We start from the raw sequence: 16997 nt of genomic DNA, 5'->3' as shown, positions 1-16997 counted from the left end.
CTGTGCTTTCATGTGGTGAGCAGCAGGCTTTGCTCTTATCCACACTTCTCTTCTAATGGTACTCAAGGCTCAGGTCTTGCATCAGATACCATCCATATGGCATTATCAGGGTTAATGATAATGCCACACGGCATTATCCAGGGTTAACCACCCTGAATGGTTAAAGCAAATTAATCTAGGCTGATAAACCCAGGAATCTGCTCAAGCCCCACTCTGCAGAGATTGATTCCTGCCTCCCCTTGGCCTGGCACAGTGTCACTGCACCCAGGCATTTGCTTGTGTTTCCAACTGCACAGTTTCCAACTGAACTTTCTACCTCCTGCTAACACTCACCATACAACTAAAAAGCTTATACAGTAAGGAATCTTTCATTAATTTAAAGTACTATCTAATGCACACATTTGTATTTCATCAAAGTACCACCAGTCTTCCAAGTGCATGCAGTCACCCACAGTTTAAATAGCAAAATAAACAGAGAAGACTCACATGCCCTAGATTACTGTGCATCTAAAGTATTCTACTTCAACCACAAAAAACTGTAACAGCATGATTCTTTTCATACCCAAAGATCTTTGTCATTATCAGACTAAAAATGCTGCGTAGAAAACTGGGACGAATCTCTGGGGAAAGGCAGAGGGCTGCTCCAGGCCAGTATAACCACATCTCACTAGCACACCATCACTATATAACTGGACGTTTATGGAAGTGTGTTTGGAGCTGTTTTAAAGCTCTGGAGTGCAGGATCTACATACTCGCTGACCTGATGCCAGCAAATACATGGAGCCCTTGACACTTGACCTGAAACACAAGCTGAACAGATTTATGGAAACAAGCAGGTTCCTGATATTACAAGTTTCCTCATAGAGCAAAGAAAGAATTATCACATCTGAAGAGGGCCTACAAGGATGCTGGAGAGGGACTGTAGTGTCAGGACAAGTGATGGGTTTAAACTGAAACAGGGGAAGTTCAGGTTAGATACAAGAAGAAGTTCTTTACTGTGAGGGTGGTGAGGCACTGGAATGGGTTGCCCAGGGAAGTTGTGAATGCTGCATCCCTGGCAGTGTTCAAGGCCGTGTTGGACAGAGCCTTGGGTGACATGGTCTGGTGTGAGGCATCCCTGCCCATGGCAGGGAGGTGGAACTGGATGTTCTTTAGGTCACTGGTCTGTGGTTCTAATCCAACACTGTGGCCTCAGCTTGCAGCAAACAGTTCTGGCAGCTGGGCACCTGTAGCTCCAGGGCCAGGCAAGAAATTCATGCTTTATGACTAGAATCTAAAGCCAATTTTATTGGAAGCTTTTATGTTTGTAGGTTTGAGTAGTTTTTATAGAGAGGGGTTCTGAAAACTGCCATAAAATTTTGCCTTGGGGGTTATGATTACATTTGTATCTTTCCCAAACTTAGATAAATAAAGACGACAGTTTTTACTGTGGAAGCTTAAAAGGTTAGAGTAGTATTTGGTCTGTGATGAACCTTTTATAGATATGATGTTGTAAGAATTTATTCTTAAATATCAATAAAAAATTCAACAACATTTCTGATAAAGCAATGGTGATTAGAAAAGAGCAGTCGAGGAGGCGGTGGCATTGCTAGTGGCTTCCTTTCTGCTAAAATAACCCTTTATTACATTTTTATCACTAGAAACAGTTAAATGATTTGCATTCTATCAGAGGAGAAACCTTTCCAATGACAATGCATTGTGGTGTCCTATTGTGAGATTCACCTCTCTCCTGATTTTGTGGTGAACTGACACAACCCCCCTTTACAAGGAACTGGCAGCTCATGCAATTATATATTTTCTCATTATGCTTTATGCTTTTGGGGAGAGAAAATGAGAAATACTATTTGTGTTTAATGTAGCACATGCTGGGCTAAGAATATGGAAGGTGTCTGTGCCTTTGGCCCTATGACAGTGCTGAAGTCTCACTAACAAGCCCTGCAGCTGCTGCTTGTACCCTGGTTTCTTGCTGATGCTTTTGAATGTCCTGTGGTTCTTACATCTGCCCTTTGTTCAGTGTTGAGCTTACTTTAAGTTCTTGCCTGTACAATAGCCCTGTGGGACTCAGAACATCAAAGAATCAGTTGTACCACAAGAATACTCCCCCCATTCCTCACAGGAGAGGGTCATCCTGCTGAAAGGGGACAAGTCAGGTGCTGCAGAGGTCCTGGTCCCTCTGAAAAGCTTCCAGGGTCCCTGCTCCTTCTGGCTCCTCCCTCCTTCTCAACCCTCTTTCTCATCCCCCTTTCCCCATCCATCCAAGCATACCCATTGCCAGTTCCTTCCCAACATTCATCAGTGAAAGGAGCACAAAAACCAAAATACAGTTCCAGAGGCACTTTATACCAGTTAAAATTGGCATTGAAACTTGTCTCTGGGGAGTGAGGCAAACCACAGTGGTGGGGCTCTTGAGCAGAATTAACACACTTGCAAACATGGAACAGATTGTGTGTAAAGTGAGCACTTGAACACTGGGAAACAGCAGGGATTGAACCCACTCTCTTTCCTCAAGCACAACCATATTAGGATTTCAAATTTCAATCAAAAACAGGGATCAAATTTCAATCAAAACAGCTATAATCTCATTTGTTGCAGATAGGATGACTAATTAGTGAGGAAAGCTCCCTCAAAGCAAGCACAGAGCACAGCGTGCAGCACCGCGGGGCTCCGAGAGCTGCATCAGCACGGGAACACCCCACTCATCCCAGCATCCGTGAGTGTGTTCCAGAGGAATCAGGCAGATCAAACCCTGCCCAAGGCCCTGGTGGAGTTACCTGACCTTGACCAGCATCAGAATAAAACCTTTTGCCCACAAAGTTGTTAACAGATAACAAACTGGACACCCTTGTTCAAAAATTACACATATTCGAACAAATATTCACAATGAATTAGTGCTATGCTTAATTGGCAATAGACACAAGGTAAAATAAAAGTATCCAAAATTACACAGCGCAGCAAAACACAGGGTGAGGCAGGCAAAAAAATCCCCTTTTAAAATCTATCTATTTTAAAAATCTCCCCCTCACTTACCTTAATTTCCTCATTGAAATGACATTCAAAGCAGAATCGTGTGTTCAGCCGTCAAGAAAACACAGATTTCCCACAGTGCCATTTGGAATCTAAGTATTTGTATCTGCTTGCAGTACTTTATTCAGGCTTTATAACAATCACCCTTTCATCTGACCCACTGTTGCCCCATACATAAGGTCTGATATCTCTTACTTTACCTTTCAATATTCCTCTCAGTTGTGCCTTGTACAGCAGGGTGGTCATGCCAGGCTGTGCCAGGTCCTTAGGGATGCAGCTGATCTGGGCCTGAGGTGCTGGAATAACCCTGAAAATTTGATGTGCAGGCTTGAGCCAACCACAGTAAAAGGCTCAAACATTTCATGATCAAAACCTTTCCACTCAGTGACAAACATAGCTGCACTTCACCCTTTGGTGCTAATTAGAGTAATAAATTTTGAGCCACTGAGGGCAGCATGAAAGTTCTTTTTCCACATTTCCAGTAGTGTCCATCCCTTTGCCTCTACCTTTCCATCTCTTATGCCAGGGTTTCTTGGAAGGGAAAGCCTGAAGAAACCAACCTGTGCTCTGCTGTGTATTTGCAGAGTGCCTGCTCTCTGTGGGCCTCCAGGCACCATGCTGATACAACTAATATATAACCAGGGCATTTTGTGACTGGTGACTGGCTTTTAAGTAATTAATTGATATTCACACCCTACGAAACACTTCCACATATGCCTGAACCCCACTGACACCCAAGTTAAACATTTGCTGAAGCACCTGGTCAAATCATAAAGATTCTCAGAAAGCTTTATTTAGGTTGTATTCATAAGTGATTCAATAGAGAAAGCTACTGGGGAGGTACCCTTTCAAAACACAGCCACCTGGAAAACCAGTTTCTTTAGAGCAATTAAAGGTTATGAGACTTTAGAACAGCAAATCCATTATTATTTTCCCTCTTTGCCTCAGGAGGAACTAAGGTCTTACTAAAGCTGTGATAACCACATCAACTTAAATCACTGTTGACTGGGATAAGTAAGAGGCTTCAGGCACCCCTTATGGATTTGTCCTTACAGAGGTTTCTTTCTTCTCCTCCTTTACTTCCAACAAGACATTCCTCCTGTTTCCGAACCTCATGTTTGCCTGGCCAGCAAAGAGTCACAGCAGCAAGTGCATTCAGTTTGAGAATCACCACCCCCATAGCAAGCAAGGAAAAGGAAAGGCTGACATCTAAATAGCTCATACAAACTACCATGACGATTACCCTAAGTATTACCAAGGGAGTTACAGACGATGTTTTTGTTAAGAACTTTACCCTGTGCTCAGTATTTCTGGGTGAAGGAAATAAGTTTAAATCATCGTGTAATTCACTTGTTACGAAGTGCTTCTTTAGGTCTTGCTACAGTTACTAACACCTAATTGTTTGAACGTAAGGCTCTTTTAAAGAGTCACTGAAAATGACACGAAGTCCCATCCCAGGCCAAAATAACAAAATAGAACGGTAAGGCAAAGAAATTTGGGCTGGAAACCGCCACCTTGCACGGTAGCCTTCTTCCAAGCAGGTGTCTGTGGCAGGACGAGCCATTTCAGCTTGTCCTCCTGAGGACTTCTTTTTCCCTTGGGCAACATGGTCTAGTGTTCCTGCCCATGGCAGGGTGCTGGAACTAGATGATCTTGGGTCCTTTCCAACACAAACCATTATATGATTCTATTCCAGCACAAGTGAATACGCTCCATGTTGGAAGGATACAAAGGAATGTCCTAGAGTAGTCACAGGGTTTGAGGAACCCCCAAGCCCTTTTGGTCCTTAGCACTATCACTGCTTCTTTTCAGAGTTATTTCCTCCCCCATAATCGGACTCATGAAGCATACACTGTGGTATAAAGTGACTATGAGGCACAATCATGCAGCAGAGACCCCCTCATTTGCAGAAAGCTGTTGGGATCACAGTGGTCCCAGCCCAGCTGTTGGGCAATCCTGGTCTCATTCCCTCACACAGGGTGTGCAGACAAGGTGATTGTCATGGTTTAAACCCAGCCGGCAACTCAGAACCATGAAAGCTTCAGGGAGGACTTTTTGCCAGCGTATATCTATTGTTACAGGTTGGCATCTCCAAAGAGCAAGGAGAGGGTGCCAAGTTTATTACTGCCCAAGTTTCATGATTTACAGCCTGCCTGACTGAAGGCTGAAAATACAGCAATTTTGCAGGGTAATTCTGGGAAGTAACCATCCTGCAGCACCAATTATTAAAACCACTAGCACACATTAAAGCTATAAAGATTAAAAAGATAGCACACTTGCCATGAAATATGAATGAAATAATGTAATATGCATTACATACCCACGCAACAGCCAGCCGCGGGTGCTTCAACACAGCTCTGCGGAAGAGCAGTAAGCCCCAGGTCTCCCATCAGCCTGCATTTGCCAGAGCCCAGGAATTGTCATGCAAAATAAACACAGATGTGTTCCAAGCCCTGACTACAGCTTCCAGGCGATGGCCAGGAAAAGAGATTGCATTAAGAAAAGTGCCTCTCAGTGCAAGTCCCTGCACAAGGCTGGATGTACTACACTTACCCGAGCTGGGAAACATCCTGTTGCTGCTGTTCATTTGGTTTGCTGTTCTTCAACCATGTCCTGGACAGCATCAAAAGGAGAGTGAACAGCAGGTCGAAGGAGGTAGTCCTGCCCCTCTACTCTGCTCTCATGAAACACCTCAATTGGAGTATTGTGTGCAGTTCTGGTGTCCTCAACATAAAAAGGACATGGAGCTGTTAAAACAAGTCCAGAGGAGGCCACGAGGATGATCAGGGACTGGAGCACCTCCCACATGAAGACCGCTTGGGAAAATTGAGGCTGTTCAGCCTGGAGAAGAGAAGGCTGCGTGGAGACCTCATAGCAGCCTTCCAGTATCTGAAGGGGGCCTATAAGGATGCGGGAGAGGGACTCTTCATTAGGGACTGTAGTGATAGGAAAAGGGATAATGGGTTCAAACTGAAACAGGGGAAGTTCAGCTTAGATCTAAGGAAGAAGCTCTTTACTGTGAGGGTGGTGAGGCACTGGCAAAGGTAGTGGGCAATGCTCCATCCCTGGTGGTGTTCCAGGCCAGGTTGGACAGAGCCTTGGGCAACATGGTCTAGTGTGAGGGGTCCCTGCCCAAGGCAGGGGGTTGGGAGTAGATGATCTTAAGGTTCTTTCCACCCCTAGTCTGTGATTGTATGATTCTTTGTGGCATCTCCTCAGTGCTGTGTCTTGAACAATTCAAATGTTGAACCATTCAAATGGCTCTCTGTGCTGGTGGGCTTGACACAATTTGGTGACACGGGCACTCTGCTCATGTTTCACAAAGGCCAGAGTTTATTACCATCTCAGGCCTTGCTGGGCTTTTTTATTACAGTTGTTCTCCTCTTCTTCCTCATTCTTTCCCTTGAGTAGTGAATCATTTTCTCTCGTGCCACACATAGGAACATCTCTCAGTTTCTCTAACTACTGTTTTCCACTCCCCACGGCACTGCCCAGGCACACACACACCTGTGCCATCATATGCGCCCATGCACAAAGGCATCTCTTGACAAGTAATACCCAGTTTTATTATTTTTCTAGATAAAAGTATGGTCAGTGTTTCCTGATAGAGCTGGGATCTTTCTTGGACAGGAATAAAGATCAGCTGTAGTTGAGGCCTAGATGAGACCCAGTTCTGAATCCAGATGAAGGAAGGTAAAGTGAAGATGCTTCAATGAACTGCTGAAGGCAGAGAGCAACAAAAAGTGGAAGTTTTGTCTACCTTGCTCCAGAAATAGCAAACAGAATGGAATGAATCCTACTGAACACGATCCTACACTTACACGATGAGGAACCTGTCTGACTCACCACAACTATCTGCAGCTCCCTAAGAAGCAAACTCTGCAAGCCCCAGTTTCTTCACCCAAGTTCTATGAGTCAAAAGGCCACTTCAGTCTGGGACTCCAAAAAGACTCTAATACAGTTTAAAACCTCACTCAATCTGGGTAGGGGTTGCAAACTTATGTCCTGCAAGAATGCTTTTAATAAGCTTCTGCAGGAGTAGTGCTTTCCTCAAGACAGTTCCTTTTTAGTTGCATTCAGCTTCCTGAATTACTAAAAGCCTGGGAGAACACAAGAGTGAGCTACACAGCTACTTAACACTTGGAAGAGAAGCAGAAGGAAAGATTAATTGCTGTCTTCCCAGCCCATGGCCATGGCAGAGGTCAAAGAAACCCTTTCTCATCAAAGTCCCTTCTGGAAAGGAAGCCCTTCCACAGGGAGTAAGTTGGTACCACTCTATCAGAGGAGTCCCTTAGAAAAGCCCATGAAGCTTGGACTCAGCCAAGCTAGGACAGTCTTTTCTAAGGTTGCTGCCAATAAAATACTGTCTTTACTGTTTTGACTGAAGTCAGCAGTGAAATTGGTATTGGTATAGTCTCGTTTACCTATCAAAGTAAACCCAAACATTTTCTTACAGAAAACTTAAATGTGTTTATGTTTTCATCAAGACACTATTTCAAACATGGCATCTATAGAAATGCTAACCAACAGCCCTTAGGCAAACCTAAGGGGATGGAAAGAGAAGGAAAGAAAATCAGTTTGCAAGTCTGCAAAGGAAACATCAACTTCTTACATGAAATCTTTCCTTTTTTAATTTACCTCTTTATTGAGACATATAAAGAAGCTGCCTTCTCTCAGGTCCTTACCAGACAGGAAGGTAGGCAGGATACCTTACTGACTGCCCCATCAGCAAAGGCAGATCCACTTCTGCTGTGCTGTGATGCTCCCTTGAAAGCTAAGCCAGTTTCCTCTTGCACCAAACCCAAACCAGATTATGCTGGTATATGAAAAGCATGTGTAGTGGCTGCAGACTGCATGTGTCCTAGCAACCTCCTGGTTACCTGCCTGTGTCAAGTTGTTGTTGGTGGTGGTGTTGCCATGATTCCTCACATGGGGTCCAGCCAAGGCCCTGTGAATGCATCCAAAACAGACAGTTCTTGCCATGAAGAACTTCTGGTTTGACATGACACACAACTGCTCTAGTTGCTTTACACCTGCACTGTCCTCCAAGCTGTAGAATTGCTGGAGCAGCAGAAGCTGGCATAAGCATCTTCTGCTAGTTGCTACTTACACTGACCCTGTTGCAGACTTAAACAAGGTAAAACCACTAAATTTATCAATTTGTCCATTTTCTGCCACTATTGCCCATGCCTTAGCCACACAACCCCATCTCTGTGTTTTCCACACGTCCCTGCTTCAGCTAAGACTGCAGGACAGAACCGTTCATTGTCTTCTAGTATCTTCTTTCAGAGTTTATATTTGGTGCATTGCTGCTCCCTTGATTTACTGACCCTTTACTTAAAACCTCTCAGGATTTGCAGCTTCAAGCTGTCCAAGATGCTCTTCACAGTCATGCCTCCCAAACACACACACATACTACCTTCATATGAATGGTATGGGATGATATTAGGTCTGTTTCTCTAGAGAGGGGGATCTGAAGCAAGTACAGTGAAAAAGCCCACTACTTTTAAATACCCTATCAGAGATGCCAAAACCTCTCATTTTTTATATGGTCAGTATTATTTAGCTGAGAAGAAAAAATCTCCCTTTGCAAGCATTTTCCAGGTTATTCCAAAGGCTGAAGCAACTCTTGCTTTGGCAATAAGCTTCATCAGGCCAACTGAGGCTGGGGCATTCCTCAGTTCAACTCTGTTGAACTGTTTTACACCAGCAGCAATATGGCTTCTTGGTCTTTGTTTTTAATTGCCAGCTAAACATAATCCTACAGATGTGCACTTTGGACTTGCTCCTACTAATCCCTTTAGCTTTGAAAGGGTCAATGGAAGAAGAAAAGGCAAGAGTTACTTGGCATGCTCATACAACAGCCATGCCCAACCAGCTCATGCATGGCACAAGGTTAGGGAGAACTTCCACAAGGCCCAGAGCACTGTTGCTCATTTTAGAAGGCACAAGCCAGCTCCCATTCTCTCCTCGCAGAGGGAATTGCAGCCAGCAGCTTGATTTTCCAACAGAACTGTACATATGGATAAAAGGGGGGTCACCTCCCATTCTCAGAATTCAACATTCATGACCAGCTGTTTTAGCTGGACTGATACCAGTGCACCATGTACCAGACAGGGACCCTTCTCACGACAGAAGAAAGAGAAAGGGTAAAGGGAAAGAAAAGAATGGGATTCCAGGAGTATTTCTTTTGCGGCCCTGTCAAGCAGAGAAGTCTGGAACCCACAGTGTTAATGTGTATAAGCTGCCTCGACAGGGGAATATATACTGTTAAATCTTGGGAGTTATTTAAAATGCCAGTGAGTATAATAGCAGTGCTCTGAAATAACCATTTCATCTGCCTACATTACTCTAAAATTAATGAATAATGAAGCGATGCCCTTCACATTCTCTTCCCTTTCCATTCCAAGATATATTGATCAGATGACATTTATTTAAGTTTGGGATAATGTATTAATTTCAAGATAATTATTCAATATACTTTTGTCACTGTTGATATGCTTCAATGTCATACAGGGGCCAGGGGATGAATAAACTGTTATCTGACATTGCTGGACAGGGTGCTAGAAATAAATGCAATTTTTCTCCTTGAGAATCACTGCCTTAGTTTTCCCTTTTCTTCCCCTGACCCCCCCTACCCCTCATCGGAGGGGAGGGAGCACTGAGAAAGCTGTGCTGATGGAACAGAGACAGCTGAGTGGGGGTGGAGGGAGAGGGAGTGCAGAGGGATGAACTGCTCTTGCCTTGTCACAGGGGTCAGCCTGATACTTAGCAAAGCTGACAGAGCCCATCCTTAGTGCATGCCACTGCAATATTAACACTCATTTGGAGCAGATGTGGCTAAAAGCACGAAACATTGAACAAACAGCTGCCACGGATCCAGTGCCATTGCATGAGCACTTATGTTCTATTAATGCGGTGACGTTCCTGAGGCTGGGAGGCCGGCCTCTATTCCCCTCCATCCTTTGGCAGATGGGTCAAGCAGCAGTGCTATGCTCCTCATGCAGACATCATCTTTGACATCATCTTTGCTCCAGATTTATTCGCACAGAGGAATGATAGCTTTTTTTATTTATTTTAATCTTCAGTCTTTAGGTGGTCCTCCACATATCACCACGGGAGACAGACAGCAAAATGGGACAGTAAAAGCTCAGGAATCCCAGCTCAGGTTTGGGAGATATCCAGTGTAAATCTGCTGACACACACAGAGAGGGACTCTTCATCAGGGACTGCAGCTACAGGATAAGGGGTGATGGGTTTAAACTGAAACAGGGGAAGTTCAGGTTAGATCTAAGGAGGAAGTTCTTTACTGTGAGGGTGGTGAGGCACTGGCACAGGCTGCCCAAAGAAGTGATACGTGCCCCATCCCTGTCAGTGTTCAAGGCCAGGCTGGACAGAGCCTTGGGCAATGCGGTCTAGTGTGAGGTGTCCCTGCCCATGGCAGGGGGTTGGAACTGGTTGGTCTTAAGGTCCTTTCCAACCCAAACCATTCTGTGATTCTGTGATTCTATGAAACGACACTGACACAGCAGGTGACACTGACACTTAGAAGAGTCCTCAGGTCCTTTTCTGGTACCTGTGTCTCCCAAATAACCACAGCAACAAAAGCAGTTTGATACCTTGTGATTTAAAACACAACAGCGAGGCAAGGCTCTAAAAACCAAGACCAGTACTGGCTTGTGCTGGCATCTGTCAGAGATGCTCTGGAGCACCAGAAAGCATTTTGGTGGGAGGTATCTGCCTCTTGGCAGCGAGTTCTCAGCTGCAGCCTTCCTTTCTTCCTTTCAAGTCCCATGGGGAACCTGTGCCAGCTTTTTTTTGCAGTTGGTCTACATTGAAGAGACAGATTCTTTCATGTATTCCTTTTCGGCATTTCATTATAAAATAGAAACAAAACCCCAGGCCCCAAACAATAACACCACCCCCAAAGCCTGCAGTCAAGAGGTTGGCTTTCATATTTGTTTCTTTCAGGGGTTTGTCTTCAGCCCTTGAATAAAGTGAAGAAAATCTGTATGATAAGCAAGATCATTCTGATTGTATCTGACAGCTTTAAAGTGCACCCCTTTCTTCTCAAGAGACTTTGATCCTCTGGATAACAGGACCTGTAGCTGCAGAAAACTATCTTGTCATCTGCAACACCGTGTTCCAGGCTGGTATTGACAGTGCAAAGTGTCAGCAACCAATGCACAGAGCAGCAAGGCTAAATAACTAATAACACAAACTGGCTCCCTCTTACACCAAGGATGCAGCCTGAACTCATGAGGATTCTGCTCTCACCCTGGCTCATCCACCTCCACACTTACTAAAAAGATGTCCTGGGACAAAACCAAGGTCATCGATGAAGAGCAGAGATCAAAAAAAGGGTGCATGGGAAATCTGTCAGCTACGGTATTCCAGGGCATACAAGAAGTATCTGCACTTCCACTTTGAACACTAAAAAGCTAAATCAAAGAGAATCTCCCAAGTAAAAGGTCAGTGACTAATTCACCGAGCTGTAGCACAGTATATCACTTACTGTGCCTTGTAATAATACATGGAGGCACAGGGGAAAAAAGAGACAGAAAATCTATCCTGGTAGACATAACGCCTCTGGCTACTGGGGATGAAAAGTGCATTTCTAAAAACCATTTCATGATTGAGATGGAGCAGGGAATACAGAGAAAAGCTGAAGCATCTGAAAGGTGAAGATACCAAGTTAAGCAGACAGTACTATTTTTCTACATTCGGTTGCCTGTAGCTTTACAGCAAGGCACAACTCCCTGTGACACCCAATGGAGCATCTCCATTGAGTCATTTAGGTTCTCCAACTTTGGAAATGTCTTGGTGGGACAGAAAATGGTTGTAGACACAGAATTGAAAATGCAAAATATTTACTGGATCATTTTCCTACCTTCCTTAAATGTTCTTAGGAGTTACAGGCTGGCTGCCTCCTGTTTCTCTGTTTCCCATAATGGAACAAGCAACCCGTTTTGCTGGAATCCACCTGGAATGTTCTGCTCAAGAAACAGCACTACAAATCTTAGATAGGCTTCCAGATTTCAGATTTGTCTTACAAAGCATACAGCCCATGCCTGCTTCCTCAGGCCAGTGCTAACGAATCCATGGTGATGCTTTGCTCCTCCACCTTTACCCGAAGTTTGTCCTATTATTATTCTTAAAACAAGCCCTGCACACTCCTAACACGTTTCAAATAAAACACAACTACCAAAGCCAAAGCAATTTGCATCTATCAGTTGTGATCAGCATCACAGGCAGCACTGCTGTGGCATCCTGGGCTTCACCTATTTCAAAGGCTACAGCAATAACCATCAGCACATTCCACAGCCAGGGCAAGCAAATGAGGGAATATTTAACCAGTGCCAAAATACCACAATGCGCCTCCTCGGCCTCAGAATTGGATGTGTCAGTTCTGAAATTGTGTGCGTTTTCAGGCCATGCAGCTCCCTGCCTGAAAAGCCGTCACACAGTCCCCACTTCTACAGCAAATTGCTTCATAAATTAAAGTTAAGGGATGCAGTTACATTTCCCACTGCAATTAGGCAGTGCCTACTGATGGACAGGAATAACATGTTCCTCACAGAGTTCCTTATTTACCATGGAAGAAGCTGGAAAGATTTCACAAGCCACAGGATACGAATAAAATCTGGGAGCTAACTGCAAACTGCTTTACCTATTCTGTTCCCAGGGAAGCTCCTCACAGAATACCATGTTCAATGGTAGGAAGTCAGAGTGAGCAAGACTGATTTTATTGGTCAAATGAGCACAGCTATATTGTCTAAGGGCCTTGTCAGATCAAAAGGAAAAGCAGAATGAAGGCAAGTAAATACATTTCTAGCAGGAGCCACCAGCATGGGATGGAGTCCCCTTTGAAGTGCTGAGATGTCACCATTCCCCAGGACACCCTCTTCGGATGGCTCTGGGCTGCTGGTGCAGCAAGTAGCAAGACAAAGCAGGAATCATGCCAGCCAGAAAGGTCCCTATAGCTGCAGGCTGGCCAGAATTCACTTCTTTAATAAATAATGCATAAGCAGAAAGCCATCACCGAGTTTTAGCAGAATGTTTGGGAGTTCTACATTTAAACTAAGTCATTCCAAAACCTCATCCTGACTGATTTCCAATCTGACTCAGGCTTCTAACCTGTTCCTTTTGTTGTGTTTTTTCTCTTGAAAAGCTCATCACTCCAGCTTTTGCCATTTTATCAGGGATTATTTAGTAGAGAGTTTCCAAGACTAACTTTTCAGCACACTGAAAGAACTGATTCTACACTACCTCTAGACAGCAAGTAAATACCCTGTCAACCCCATGATAGGGGATCATACCCTCCTTTACAATGCACGATGAGAAGGGATGGTGTCTAAACCTTGCACATGCTGACATCTAAGTTCTTAAGTGAGGTAACCCTGATGAGATCTGAGATTCAATTTAATTTCTCAACCAATCTGTGATCTTTATTTACCTGGATGCTGATGCTGATATTACTGTCAGGTGGAATCATTCTGCATGGAGCTTTTCCCAGTCATCCAGCAGAGAAATAACTGTAAGGGGAGGTCTGCTGGGACATAACAGCCATGAAGAGCAGCTCAGGTCTAGCACTGAGCATGGGCATTTTACCAGTACACATCCTAGAACTGCCATTTAGTCTCTGTACACAGTTAGCCCCAAAGGATAGGGGTAAGAAGCCATTCTATTTTCCCATGTCTGCATTTGAGATGGCAGATCCCCTTAACTGGGGAAACTGCTCTATCAGTATTTATAGGTAGCACAATGCTGGCATTCAGTGTATTACTTGGAACAACAAGCACTGCTACAGCAACAAAGAGTACTAAACACCAAGTCAGAGGAATACAAGAATGGTGTTTTCCAAACTATCTGTGTACTTAGAGTATAAAACCCAACCATAATGATGTCTGTGGAGAAGAGAGATAGGACAACAAGAGGAGAAACTGGAAGGTTAGACTTAAAATTTAGTCACCAATCTTTTTCATTTCCCATTTCCCAGCAATACAAACTTGCAATTATTTCATGAAATAAAAGTAAACCCCACAACCTATGGAGGTAGGGTTTTTTTTTTTTTTTTTTTTTTATGGCTTGGGGCGATTCTGGTCAATACAAACCCCAAGTATTAGGAAATGTCTTGGGATATGGTGCCTGTCCCAGAACAGCACCACTGCCCACTGCCTCATTCCACACACTCCCAGGAGAGACCTTCACAAAAGGAAAGGACTCCATGGGGCCAGTTCTGTATTTGAAATCTAGTCCATTTTGTACTCCCAGCCACTGGGCTCCTTCTAACCCAACCCACCCATCCCCACCCCTAGCCCCCTAAAATCTTCAATTAAAACCCAACAATACCTAATCCAAATTAATGGAACTTCAGGACACCCTTTACATCCCTCAATGTCCTATCTGCTGTAGTAAAAGGCAATTAATCAGAGTTAATTTAGAGCTGAGATGCAGGAACACTTCTAACTGCCCCAAAGGGGACCATGGAAGAGGGTTTATTCATAAACTGAGGTTATTCAGTAATGCTCACAAAGGACTTCCTTGAGATGTCCTCACACCTCAGGAGACAGAAACGGTGGTTGGGTGAACTGTTCTTAGACAGAAAATGTCCGTAATGCAATGCAGAATGTGAACAGCTTTGTGGGAGGCTTCTAATGGCTCTCTTGAAGGACAGGGCAGGAGTTCTGCAGCAGCTGGTTTGTGCACTGCCCTCACACCCCAGCACAGAAATGCCTCCTCAAGAACATCAGCAGAAGCTATGTAGGCATGTACGCAAAGGAGCCATGGCAGCTGAGCATCCAGACTTCTCTTGAACCATGACAACTAGTATGACCACATTTTTTCTATTATAGTTTCCAAATCTCCCTGTTCATACAATAAATCACATGAATATGCTGCTGAAATCAAGAATTCCAACTAAGAATTCCCTAGCAGCTCAGTTCTGTCACCAGCCCAGAGTCTGTGTGACCAGGACAATATCCTTGACTGGTGCTCATGGATCCAGCTTCCAGGCTGCACTTGCATTGGGCAGCAATGACCTGGGTGGAAGAAGGCTCTGGCTTCCACCTGCGAGGTACAGAAGGAGGTGGCTTGCAGAAATGCTTGTCAGTCAGTGTTGCACTCAGGGTAAATATAATGAATAAAAGGTCAAGTCACTCCAGCATGCCAGCACCATCAGACATGTGCAAAAGCAGGGAAAATAATGATGGAGACATACAATTTGCCTGTACATAAAGGACTGATTCCTATTCTCTTTCTGTATCACATTCCAATCAGGCTAAACATCACCCCTGCCAGTTTTTAAGGAAGCACTAGTCTCTTTGGCATTATTTCTGCAGATTTCCCCCCACCCGCCCCGAGTTTTTTCTACTTCAAGAGACAGATCGAGCCAAGTGTGCTAAAAAGTGTTGAACTGCAGCCTGAACAAAGATGAAGTCCAAGCAAGAACGAAAAAGATGAGGCACTTGCCAAAATCATTTGCACACGTTGCAGAGATGAACCCAATGATCCTTAGCAAGGGCATAAGCACAACTCAGCGTGGACAGGCAGGTTTTTCTTTTTCTCTTTTCTAAGGACTTCCATTTAAAACCAAAAGCGAGACTGTTAATTCAGTCCCGTTAAGGCAGTAACAAGACTGCTTCCAGCTTCAGTGGAAGCACAATACAAATGCTGAGCTCTACCAGGAGCTTCAGGTGGTTGATCTGGGGTGAGTTCTATCTGCACAGCAGCAGAAAAGGCCTCTGCAAGCCAGAGAAAGCCACCTCAGTTCTGAAGCATTTATTCATCTTGACTTTACATCACCCCACTTCAGCGGAATGTATGACAGCTCTTCTCCCATATGCCCCTATCCAGACAGACACTGAAGAAGTTGTTCTCCCATGTCAACTGTGAATCCAGGAGCAGGGATCTCCCCTCAAGAATAGTTTTCCATGAGAGCCACTTCCCAAGCACTTCCAAAAGAGTCATTTCCCAAACACAGCCCAGACAAACCTTCCAAAGGGAAGAAACAAGACTAACTGAGGATGTGATCCCGCATTTTTCAAGGTAAGCCAGACTCCAAGATACCTGCGTGCAGGAGAAGAGCGGGAACACCAAACACGCACACACCAAAAGGTCTCTGCTGTGTCAGACAGAAGGTGCATGTAGTCTGGTACCGTGTACCTGACGATAGTTGGCCACAGATGCCCAAGACTACATGAATGGTTGCCCTCTCATAAATGTTCCCTCCCATACCCACCGTAAAGGCTCTGATGGGCCCAGCTCCCAGGGCTCAGGTCCCAGACACCATATTGCCCTACCCGGGATGGCTACAATCACAGCCAGTTGAATAGCCTTGCTTTGTTTTTTTCCTATCCCACCCGGCTGCCTATAGGCCTGAGAGGAGCTGGGCCTCATTATTGTGCTGCCCCACACAAGCAAGGTTTCATAGTCTGACACAAAAAGACCTTTTCCCCAGTGACCCAGCACAGGGTGAGCATGGAAAAGTGCCAGGCAGGAAAGTTTTCATGTGATAAATAATCAGTTGCATGATCAATGTGTGATTCTTGTTAAAATCCAGCGCTGGAACAGCTCCCGAATCGCACTGTTACCACCTCCACCAATCTCTTTTGCATCTCATTGGCATTTGAGAACGTTAATTGACTCATTATTTCAATTCATATTCAGGGAAGGAAGTTGATTAAGGGAGGCAGATGCAGAATCTCCAGACACATTTGTCGCTGCGTTGTTGTCCCGGCAGTTTACCCGAGTTATTAGAATACTTAGGAGATAATAGCCAGGAGAACAGGAAAGGGGGGGTCCCTCGCAGGGTTTGTCTGTTAACCCCCAACAATATAGCCTGGCCCTTCACCAGACCTGTCCCTGCCAAAGCTCACACAGACAGCACTCATAGCTCAGCACAAACTGCTCCAGCACTCCCAGAGACATACAGGAAACTACTCAGTGCTGCCTTTCTTTGGGTTTAGTTTCCT

The sequence above is a fragment of the Lathamus discolor genome, chromosome 1 (genome assembly GCF_037157495.1).
Source record: "Lathamus discolor isolate bLatDis1 chromosome 1, bLatDis1.hap1, whole genome shotgun sequence".
Taxonomy (NCBI): Eukaryota; Metazoa; Chordata; class Aves; order Psittaciformes; family Psittacidae; genus Lathamus; species Lathamus discolor.
Note: the sequence above shows the minus strand (reverse complement) of the source record.